This window comes from Chiloscyllium plagiosum, chromosome 16 (genome assembly GCF_004010195.1).
Source record: "Chiloscyllium plagiosum isolate BGI_BamShark_2017 chromosome 16, ASM401019v2, whole genome shotgun sequence".
NCBI classification, from domain to species: domain Eukaryota; kingdom Metazoa; phylum Chordata; class Chondrichthyes; order Orectolobiformes; family Hemiscylliidae; genus Chiloscyllium; species Chiloscyllium plagiosum.
In genome coordinates, this window is record NC_057725.1 from 44,328,779 (window position 1) to 44,341,519 (window position 12,741).

The window sequence follows — 12,741 nt, forward strand, 5'->3', positions numbered from 1 at the left end:
TCCAGCTGTGTTTTTTAGTGGAAATGCTGTAGTTGCCTTTTGAAGCCACACAAGGGAAAATGAAGGGCAAAGAGGAAGCAAGATGAATGCCTACAGCACCAACAGCATCAGGAGCAATATCAACAACTGCAACACTAATTGTCTCTCATCTGCTGCATGTCCCTTCATAGGACAGAGGGGAAAGACAAACCCAGCTGGAAGGGACTGCAGGCAAAAGATCAAAAGAACATGTCTTGTCATCATTGCCTCAAGAAGCTTAGCTTCTCTTAAGAGATCATTGCTTGGATCTTCAGCCTCCTGGCACAAGCTGCACCTCTCAGTGGAGTAGATTGTCAGTCCTTGTCCGTGACTGGAAAGGTGCATATCAGTTGAGGGCCACCCCCTAACCCTTTGCTGCTTGCTTTCTTGGAATCTTCCAGTCTGCAGATCCTCAGACCCCACAGTAGGATTTCCAGGTACCAGTTTTCTTAGTTCTCCTCTACACTCCTGTTGTTACTGTAGTTTCAATTGTCCAAATGTCAGTGAGCCCTTGCAATCCATATTCCTTTAATTACAAATCCTTTCTTTGACAGATCCTACATGTCATTGGGTGCACACTCCCTAATTGGTTGGAAGATCCAGAAGTGGGATGTTAAATGATGAAGAATGATGGGAAAGAGCTTCATAAAGTCTGTCAATTTGTGAAACAGTTTCACTATCTATAAATAGCTCTATCCTTCCTCATTGGCATTTATGCCAATTTACTTCATCTAGAACAGCCTCCGTTTCTCCTGAGTGGTTATGACAAGATTCAGAGATTTAGAACTCCTTTTCCAGATTCACAGCAGATGACCAAATAAAATCCGTGGACCTTACTGAAATAGCAGCAGGATAGTTTAAAGGTATGTGTTTAATTGTTGTTCCTGATATTTCAATTGAGAACAGGAGGCACCATGGCCTCAAGTTCTGAAGCCTGGCAGGCACAGACTCATGTTGGAAAAGACTAGAACTGGAGTACTTTTGGTCACTTTTATTATCATTCTGGACATTTAAAACTCTGTATTCCAATGCTAATCTAATTTTTTTTTTACTATTTAAATGCTGTGACAACACTTAAAGTATCTGTACCTAGGCATCCTGTTCCTTAGATGGCACTGAGAGGCGACAATACAAGTATTTCACTGTACTCATTCGAGTGCAAATGACAATAAAGGCAGTATAAGTAATCAGATGGTGGATTTGTCAATGCTTACATGCACTTGAGCTCAGTACAAAAGCACATTTTTTTCTTTTAAACTAGGATCCCATCTAGACTGAGCATTTTTAAGATACACAACATTTTGTTAAAGGACCCAGACTGCTACTGACAGATGATGGTCAAATGAAATTTGATGTGGTGAACTGAGAGAGCAGACTTAAACCTCTATTATCATCCACACAACGTTTCATAGACATAATTAACTTACTAGTGGTAATAATCTTTCATAACACTTTATTTCCAAAAGCAAACTGTTAATTAGTACAAATCCAGTATTTTCTATAAATCAACACTATTTTCTGTGAAAATTGCCCTGTAAATTGATTGAACTATGTTCTCAAAATAGGTTTAATCTGATTAGTTAGAGGATTCTTTTTCTTTTCTCAATTTCTTTGGTAATATTTATCTAACAGAGATAAAGCAGTCCTTTTTATTAGTAGAATGAATATTCAGATACTGTAAGAGGATATTTAAGTCAAATTGTATATCTGTGGCTGTCTGTAATAGTGGAAAGTGTATCACTCGATTGAGAAGATACAAGGTTTGCATTCAGGAAAATAACATCAAGTCTGCTTATACCATGCTGGTTGGCACACCAGGATTAAATAATGACTACCCACCTCTCCCAGAACCATTTAACCACATGGAGGGGACATACTTTAAAAATCACATGATGTCAGAGAAGGTCAAAATGCAGTGATTGTACAATATGGAGTCAGTAGGTAACTGCAATGTTGGGTATAGAAAAATGTTTAGAAATTGGAACGAAACACAACGATGTAGATTGTGATATGAGAACATTTCCTCCCACTCAGCTTCTTACTGGGATATGGAAATGTCACATTTTATCCTGCTCTGTGTAGAACCCTCCGAAAGAAAGACTGAAGTGTTAGGGGACCAAAATGTAGAATTTGGTATCCGTGTTTCATTAAGTTTAATATCCAGCAAGGAATTGTGTGATTATTACAAATGATTGACAAGAAAAGAAATGAAACTTTCTGCTACAAGTATCAGTCACTTTTGTCAATTGCTTGGAAAAAGGATTTTCTTTGAATCTGAGCTATATAAGAGGCTTATTGGCATTTGTCATTGTAAATTTTCTTGTTCTTTGTTACATGCAGTTTCTCTTCCTTCATTAAAAGAGGATTCTCTTTGTCTTCTCTATTGCCGTGATAAACATTATCTAGCAGATGTAGGAAGGTCCTTTTTATAAGTCCAAAATATACCCAGGATACAGTAAGAGGTGACTTATGTCAAAATTAATGACTACATTTGCCTCTTATAGAGAGAAAGTAGTGTAATTAAAAACATAATGGAATGGAAATGGGACGAGACCACTTAGGCCCTTGAGAGTGCTCCATCATTCTCTAACATTCTGGCTGATCTGATCATTGCCTTTACCCCACTCTCCCATCTGCCCTTGTTAACAATTAACACTGTCTAACTCACCCTTCCCTCAATTTCATGCATCAATCTCCATTGATCTCTTCGGTAATGAATTAAGATTAATGATTCTTTGAAAGAGAGAAAAATAATCCTCACCTCTGTTTTAAATGGGAGACTGTGTGGCGTAACACTATCCTGCCTCCTGCTTCATTTAGGTTGTTATTTGAGTCCTCTGCAACAGTATGTGTCTGCTACCTCATATTAGGTGAGCTGACAATGTCTAATGGCTCACCATGTACTAAATCCAAGTCTCTTCCAGCCTTCAAGGTATGTGTGGTTCCAAATACCAGGGCTTCTTCATCAATGTTGTTCAGTTGCTTGCTCCTTCCCTCCTTAATCTGCTGTGGTGCTTCAGCAGCAGTATTTGGGCACCTGAAACTCAGGCACTCGGTGGGGGGGGGCAAGTGTTGAGCAGAGGGATTGGGGTAGGAAGCAAACTGTTCATGAGCACAGAAATCAGTTTGCTTATCATGTCAAGTAACAGGATGAGAATGCTCTGGAAATTAGAAGGAGGAACAAGGCTGGACAACGTCATCATCTTTAATGGTCTCAGCAATGTCAAATGTTTTAGGCCTCTATTCAGGTGCTCTAAGATACCCAGAAGCAACTCCCCGTTGTGGCCCAGGAACTGCAGATGTTCTTGCTCCTTGTTGTCTCTGCTCTGTAACTCTCTATTGAGTATCACCTTGTTGGACAAGAAAGATATTCCAAACTTCCATAGCTGCTAGTAGAATGTCAGAGTGCTCCCATTGATTCACAGGGTTAGGTTTTACACCACCCTGCTGACTTGTTTGACTGTGGTACACAGCCTGCCTACTGCCTATCTGGCCACCCATGGCCTGTTTTCCAGGTTATGGAGGTAGTGGAAGCATTGGACAGGCCTAGCCTGTAGAACAGGGAGAAAGTGAGGACTGCAGATGCTGGAGATCAGAGCTTAAAAATGTGTTGCTGGAAAAGCGCAGCAGGTCAGTCATTCTTCAGGAATGACTGAAGAAGGGCTTATGCCCGAAATGCCGATTCTCCTGCTCCTTTGATGCTGCCTGACCTGCTTTGCTTTTCCAGCAACACATTTTTAAGCTCTAGCCTGCAGCACTACAAGATGCAAGATGGTTGTAGGCCAGGAATTAGTAACAGTGAATCAGAGCCATATGTGGCCTTTAACGTAGCATTTGTAGCTCCCATATAATGTTATTTATATTACAAATTTGTTACAGATATCACTGAATAGCTTTACAGCAGTCAATCATGCAGTTACATTAAGGGCAATCAAGACAAAAATAAAAACCTTCAAAAGTGATCAACCCGGATTTGACGGGAGGGTTGAATTGAGGTTCAGTATTTCAGCTCACAACAGTGGAATTTTAATTGACTTTTGTTAGGTCATTAGAAAAGAAAAAGGGCCAAATCTTCCCAGTTTCTAAATGACATGGGTAGGGTAAATAGACAAGGTCTTTTCACTGGGGTGAGGGAGTCCAGAACTAGAGGGCATAGGTTTAGGGTGAGAGGGGAAAGATTTAAAAGGGACTGAAGGGGTACCTTTTTCACATAGAGGGTGGTGCATATATGGCATGAGCTACCAGAGGAGGTGGTGGAGGCCGGTACAATTACAACATTTAAAAAGGTATATGGATGGGTATATGAATCGGAAGAATTCAGAGGGATATTGGCCAAGTGTTGGCAAATGGCACTAGATTAATTTAGGATACCTGGACAAGTTGCACCAAATGGTCTATTTCCATGCTGTATATCTCAATGACTCTATGAAATAGACTTGGTGAGAAAGCTGGGAGAATCATGTGTGATTGGAGATGAAGGGCTTCCCAGCATCAACAGCAGAAAATCCCATTCTACAATCAAAGTGTTGAATGGTGAAACAAGATTCTCACCAGCAAATTGCGGGAGGCCTTTTAGAATGTATGAGCATAGATTAATTTCCTCAACTTTATGTCATCTTTCCTCATTATGTGCAGTTTCCCACTCTCTCACCTGCTGCATAGAAACTAGAGAGTAACCATGAAGGTCAGACCAGAATCCTGGTCACTCCAACTCACCACCTACTCCTCTGGTCCTCCATCAGTCACCAACATCTCAGGCTATTCTCCATGGCAACCACACACATGCATCCATCCAGCAGGTCTTACTGCTCCTTGTCAGCAAATCGGGGTGCCAATTACTCTGTCCAAAATGGTTAGAGCAGATAAAACAAACTGTGCAGGGCAGCTTTGTACTGCCATGGTTTGGCTGGGGGCATGGCTGGGCTTTAAAGATGGCATTGGTGCCAAGAAGCTCAGAACGTTCAGACAATGGCTAATATGTCCACCTACAGTGATTGGGAGAATCCAATATTCAGGGCGCCCTTGTGGCACAGACTGTAGTTAACGAAGTGAGCTTGGGAAAATAGTGAATTTTCTCTCATTAGGAATCACAGAAAGAAACTGCCCATGAAACTGACCAAAAATTATGATTTCTGGTCAGGTTCAGTCCCAACATTGCTGAACATAATTTGCGACAAGCACATACATGTTGAAATTCAAATGAAAAATCATTGTTAAAATATTTAAATAATTTCTGAAAATAGTTTACAATGGATATTGTGTTGGTGCATCTCACTTCGGAGGCAAATCTCTCAAGGCATGGAAATCATAATCAGATTGTCATTCTGTTCCTTTTTACTTACACCACTCTGATGCTCTAGCCCAAACTTCTGATTCAGAGTTCATCTATGTTCTGCCTAGAAGAAAGACCCTGAGCTTCCTGTTGCCTGCCACTTCAACACATCACCCTGTTCTGTGGTTAACATCTCTGACCCAGGCTTGCTGCAGTGTTCCAGTAAAGCTCAGCCCAAGCTGGAAGTGCAACACCTCATTTTCCATTTTGGGACTCTGCAGCCCTCCGGACTCAATATCGAACTCAATAATTTTAGGGCCTGAACTTCCCCAAGTCCTACCACACACACCAGGTCTTGTTATCACAAGCTCTGCCATTACACGCCATCCACTATTAGCTACTAACAGTCTTCATTAACAGCTATTCACCCTCCTAGCCAGATCATTATTGACTCCTTTGTCTAACTGTACTTCGCTCTCTTTGGACTCTATCCCCACCTATCATTTACTCCTTACCCCCTCCCACCACCCTATCTTTTGCATATTAACTGACGTTTTCCTAGCTCCCATCAGTTCTGAGGAAGGGTCACCAGACCTGAAACATTAACTATGATTTCACCTCAACCTTGATGTTTGCACAGGATGTTCAAAGTAGATTAAGTTCTTGCCGTTGTTGGACTGGGATGTACAAAGTTACAAATCACACAACGCCAGGTTATAGTCCAACAGGTTTAATTGGAAGCACTAGCTTTCGGAGCGCCGCTCTTTCATCAGGTGGTTGTGATTTGTAACTGTTGTGCAATGTTAACATCTTTATGTCAAATTTACTTGGATAAATTTCATTATAAATTTATCAAAAAATATACAAACTCTATACAGAGGATAAGTGTCACCTCATGAAATATATAACTGCAGTGGTTGGTTTCTGAAGCAAAAAAAACCCACTGATGTCAGTGAATAATTCCTGGTTCCTGTGCTCTCAGCACTTTTTGGTTTGTTGATCACAACATACAAATGCTCAGAAAAAATTGGGTTTGTACCAATATTTCAGAAAGTAATTAGTTAGGAAAGCCCGAGCTAGCAAATTGGTCCAATAATTATAAACCAACGTCAGGTTTAAATTAGTTAAATAAAATAGCATGCAAATGTTCTGAAATAGACACCCGAATAAGATAATTAAAATGCAACTAAAGACAAAGATAAGATCTTTTGCTACTACATTAATGGATATAGTTAGAAACGATGCACTTGTACATCCATTTTCAATGTCAACAAAAAAGCATGGCTACTCCTCAAATTTCTGCTGAAATCACCATTATCGAACACTTGCCAGGGCAAAGTGGTGCTAACATTTGAAATTATTTTAGACACATTCGAATGGAAAAGGGAAATAGCTGATGTTTCTGAAGAGATGCGATTCAGTTGAACAAAGCCTAAATTAGAGGTCCCTTTCACATATTCAATTTGTGACATTTATTTTAAGGTCCGATAGACACTAGCATGTTTCCAAGAAGTCTTTGTGTGCACATCTGCTTATACCTCTTCCAAATGGGCCACTCTTTGCAAAGAGTGCATTAAATGGAAAAAATTGTATAATGTTTCTTTGTATTAATTTATTCCATGTCACTAAATGCAACCAACAATTAATTTAGTTTTTTAAAGAACTTGGGTAATTGCCTTGAATGTCTTGGTCTTTATTCCTTTTAAATGAATTGCAACTTATCTTTCTTTGCAGCTGACAGTTAAACAGATATGAAAGATGTGCTCAAACAGTGGCAATGAGGTTTTAAAAAGGTCAAACTACAAATAGCTTTAATTGTTTTTCCTATGTTGTTCGCTTTGGACCAGTTAAAGATATCAGCGCAAGCTGATAGGTTCTATGAAGATGGGATATTTTTCCCTAAGCTTATTGTCAAATTTGCATGTGAAACAATGATGAGGTTTATTAGATTCTTTGAGACTGTGGGCTCAATTTTCTGATTTTCATTTACCACACATGATATGTAGAGTACAACACACCTCCCCCACCACACAGATAATTAAGGGAAGTACACACCTCTCAGCTCCTTAAGAGCTGACGAGTGAGCGCGGGTGAGTTTTGTGGCCAATTGCAGGCCTCAACCACTGGCTGCCCAGCTTTTTAGAAACTGCCAGCCAGAGGTTGACAGCTTCAGAGGGCTAAAGATTGCCGATTGAGGCCTACTCACTAGGGGATACACCAGCAACAACGTAGGAACATTGGAATAGAAGCAGGCGAACCAGCCCATTTAGCCTGCCCCACCATTCAATACAATCATGATAGATTGAACACTTCAGTACCTTTTATTTACCCCATCCCTATAACCCTGAATGCTACTAGTAATTAGAAATCACTCAAACTCTACGCTAAACATATTCAAAGACTGAGCCTCCACAGCTCTCCATCATAGAGAATTCAAAAGTTTCACAAAACTCTAAATGAAAACAATTCTCATTTAGGATCTAAGTAGCATCCCCTTTATTTTTAACTTGTGTCCCCTAGATCTAGATTCTCTAAGTAAGGACATCACAAGATAGGAGTGAAATTTTAAATGCATTTACCTTATCTAACCCTTTCACTATTTTGTGGGTTTCAATGAGATAACTCCTCATTCTTTAAAACTTTTGAAAATACAGGCTCAATTTGTCCAATCTCTATTCATAGGATTGTCCCACCATCCCAGAAACAAGTCTGGTGAATACTCATTGCTCTCCCTCAATGGCAATATCACCTTTCCCAAAGTAGGAATTCCAAAACTGCACACAGTACTCCAGGTGCTGTCCAACCAAGCTCCTATACAATAGACTTCACTACTTCTGTACTCAAATCCTCTGGCAATAAAGGCAAGCATTCCATTAGCTTTCATAATAACGTGCTGCAACTGTATGTTAACCGTTGGTAACCTCTTGACATGTAAGAAATATTTGTTTCATATACAGGTGGATAACCTCAAACTTTTCCATAATATGTTCCATCTGCATAGTCTTGCCCACTCTAAGCCTGGCCAAGTCCCTCCTGAAGCCACTTTACATTTTTTCAAAATACACATTCCTACTTAACTTTATCATTTACAAATTTGGAAATATTAATTTTAGCACAAAAGAGGACTTATATTATAAAAATAATGTCATATACAGAGGTTCCGCTATAACACGGTAGTGCCGTTCTCATGCAATCTCATGTTATAAGAAAATTGCATAATAGCAGCACCATTTAAACGAATGGAGCTTGAACTGCGCTATAACCAATGCAAGCTTTAAAAGCTTGTGTTTAGAAAACAGTGTTCCCCAATTCATCAATCGTGTTATAGCAAATTTGCATTAATGAAACATGCAATATAGCAGATTGACCTGTATCTTTACTGACCAATATTTATTCGTTCCAAATTAATGGACAGTTAAGTGAACCATCACTCCAGTTAGCTCTTTTATTCAAGGATTTTATATAATTAAGTAAACTTGAATTAGTCTCTGAATTATTAATCCTAGGACAACAGATTACTAATACAGCAACATAATCACAACATCCGCATTATTATTTTGCTCCGTCTTAATTAATTTCCATGAAATCCATTGATTCTAGTAATAATACTGGATTGAAAATATTTAAATAATGAAAACAATAGCTCCTGATAATCAAAATAACAGAAAGGAAAAGCTAAAGAAAATATAGTCCAAAATGAATGAAAAAAACAATAAATGGATCTTTTTACTGACTGTTTAAGCTCTCTACTACATAGTGGATGTGCCGAACAACCTGAAATACACAGTTGTACAAAAGATTGAAGAATGGTGTGAAACGCATAACTTCTGTTATATCTGCACAATTTCCAACCATTTTTCATACTTTCGTCTATTTCAGGTGAATCCTTTCTTAATTTGGAAATATGTACCATGCACTAATGCAAAGATGACCCAAAGTTAAAAATCTACCATTTTATGTCAGTCTTTACTATACAAATAGAAGTAATATTTTGGAAGAAGGGATCAAAGATATTGTTGCTAATTTTGCTGATGACACAAGGATAGGTAAAAAAAAGTAAGTTGAGATGAGAACAATGAGATTACAAAGCAATATAGATAGGTTAAATATATTGGCAAAGATCTGGCAAATGGAATATAATGTGGAAAAGTGTGAAGTTGCCATTTTCCAGGAAGGATAAGAAGTATATTATCTAAATGGTTGTTCAACTGCAAATCTCTGCCATGAAGAGGAATCTGGGTCCTAGCGCATGGATCACAAAAGGTTTGCAAATAATTAGGAAAGCAAACAGAATGTTACCATTCACTGCAAGTGAAATTCAATACAAAAGTAGGAAGTCATGCCACAGTTGTACAGGATATTAGGGAAATTATATCGGAAGTATTGTGCACAATATTGGTCTGCTTATTTAAGGAAGGTTATCAATGTTTTGGAAAGTTTATAAGACTAATGCCTAGAATGGACAAGTAGTTTTCTGAGGAAAGGTTGGACAAACCTGAACAGTTTGTTTTTAATTTAAAAATACCTCTGGAAATATCTGAGCAGATATTATTTCACCTCTTTGTGGTCTTGATACCTTTCTGTAAGGAACACACTCAAAACTAAATACAATCGGTGGAATTTTCCCATTTGAATTTTAAAGAATGGTGCCATGCATTTGGTTGGCATGCTATTTGCCAATTCCCAGTCCAGGTTATGTCACTGATCATATGCCTCTTAGCTTATTATCTATGCAAGTGTGATGTTGAGAGATTTACTTGGTGAATCACATGCCAACTTGGCTGGAGGATCTTGACATGGAGGAGACCTTACATTGTAGTGTAAGTGCTAGGATACTTAGACATAGCAATTGTGCATTGCAGTGCCATTGCACTGTGGAGCACTGAAGGATATGAGGGAGAATTTATCATAAGGAGTATTTTGAGAACAAATTACAACTCCATAGTCTTCTTGGTGGAGCTCACTCATCCTAGAAGTAGATATCTATAATGTTGTCTTTGGCCTCTGAGACTTACTATACCACTGCCTTTTCTTCCTGTCTAGGCATCCCTTATAGACCACTTCAGGTAGAATGCTGGGTTTAGTTCAATGGTATCAGGATTTCTATTGATTTCAACTCTTGTGAGGCAAGTAGCACTCCCATGCCTGTTATCCTGCTGGCACTGGAAATAAAATACCTTTTCACACCTGTGGGGAGAAACATGTCCATTGTGTTGTGTAGGAGGCTGTGCTTCCATTTTCAAACTGTGACAATCACTATTCCCAAATACCCAGGGACCAAAGACACCAATGCCCTGAACTCTCACTATCTCTGGTTCAATTGATATTGGGGCAGATCAGTCAGTCAGTCATTCACTACACAATAGCAAATGCATGATGCATTACTCAGAGTAAACAATTATATCACATTTCCAGCAGCAAGATGGTAAAACAGCACGTTGTAATGTTTAGATAATATGGTTCTCAAATGTTGAGAGAATTATTGACAAACTCCCTCAGCACTATTAGCCATGCTCTTCATTCTGGAAATTGGAAGATTTCTAAAATTGTGTAAGTCATCTGCTCAATGCAATAAGAGTCCTCTTCACATCCACCATGCAATTGCCAAACATGTCTTTGCCTGCATTGAGCAAAGCAATAACTAAACTGCTGTGCAGTCTTTTCCTTTAATCTGCTAAACCTTTACATAATCCCAATACAACTTATGGCAGTGGGGAAAAAATGTCAATAAATTTAATACCTTACAAGTGAATACGTATGCACAAATATGAGTGAAGGCTTTCATGCCATCAAGTCAATGGGCATGCTTACAACTGGGAATTGGCCTTTTGTATCCCAAATGTTGACTCTTAAGTGAATCATGTGTCACAAAGCTAGTCCCCTTTTTTCTAAAAGCCGTTCCTTGGCTCAAGGAGACTCTGTCCTTGATTTTTTTTCAGAGGGGCAAGAAACCAGGCCGGGCTCCGGTCAGTCTGGTTTGGTACAGAGATGAAAAGGATTTTGAGAGGTCTCTTGTTATATGTAAACAGATGAGACTTCAGGCCAAAGTGGTCAGGCTTTAGAAGCGATCTCTATATGAAAGGGGAGCAGTTGGCTCTTTAACTGAGCTGAGCTTAGCAGTTTTAATTCAGTTTTGAACTGGGAAGTTCAACAGTGAGCTGTGTGGAAACTCTCTCTCTTTTCTATCCTCCAACTTCAACCTCTAAGCATGTGTTCCATTTATACTGTGTTTTCAAGGAAGTTAGCTTATTAGGACATTTTTGTGTAATTGGAGCAGCATAATTAAGTCTAGCTGGATAGGTTGAGTTCTGTAGGGGCTCTTTATTCTGTTCTTTGTGTTTCATTGTGTAATTTTGTGAACAAATTTTTTTGTCTGTTCTAAAATCTAGTAGTCAACCTAGCTATCTTACCCTGGGTAATTTTCACTGTACACTTACCGAAACACATTGCAAAGTTAGGTCTAGGGCTGCCTGCTTAAGAATGTTTTGAGTGGTCTGGCTTAACACATGGGCTGTCACTGGTGCAATGTTTGGCAGAGCTCACCTTTTCATTTCTTTTTTCCTTCATTAATGTGACGAGTCAAACATCTAAGGCATTCAGATTCTCAGCCATCACTGGTGCAGGATTCAATCGACATAGCTTTGAAAGCATCATATCAACAACCAACAATGTTCACAAACAGAAAAGCTTTCCACTTCATTAACATTCAACTGATTTGTAACAGTGACATCAAATTTCGGAGGTTTGCACAAAATATCCAAGGAGCTATCACATATTGGAGTATTCACAGTTGCCAGCCTATTTCATGGTCCTTTGTCCATACAAGGGTGGTTGTTGGGAGACAATCCCTTACAAACCGAGATCATGAGCCTTAAGAAATCCTTGGACTGCTATACAGCAGTAGTATAATGCTGCCCACGCTTCATCCAGGGCCTTTGTTGAACAGATCGTATGTCTTGAACCTGGACTGAATTGTGTTGCCATGCTCATACAGGATGTCCCACATGGCTGTGGGTTTGTGCACTCCACAGCATGAGTCACCAAATTAGGCATTTGTTGAATTGATCCATTTTATGAATTGATCCATTTTATGGATGGTTAGACAGGAAATTCTGCCTCATGTGCAATCAATGGTTCTCACTTTACCACAGCTACCAGTGTAGCACAATTTGTAAACAGGGTTTCTAGCTCCTATAGGTCTGAGAGGGTTCATAGTTAAAACATAAAAAAGCTATAACACTCAGCAGCTCACTGACCTTTCCTCACAACTAGGTGAATGGACGCATCTGATAACTTTTCACCAAAAACTAGAAGACACAGCACAAAATAAGCTTCAAGATGAACACCTTATAGGTATCTCATGCACATACATCACATAATGCCTTACTAGTTGTCACCAACTCTTTGATGATGCTGAAACACCTTTCATTCTTAGGCCTTTAAAACGGAGC

The 12,741-nt window shown here is 39.1% G+C and overlaps 1 protein-coding gene across 3 annotated transcripts in view; it reads right to left on the bottom strand.

Moving 5' to 3' along the window:
- Positions 1–12,741, bottom strand: part of ush1c (Usher syndrome 1C) — a 210,427-nt gene that overhangs the window by 54,082 nt on the left and 143,604 nt on the right. The window lies entirely within an intron of this gene.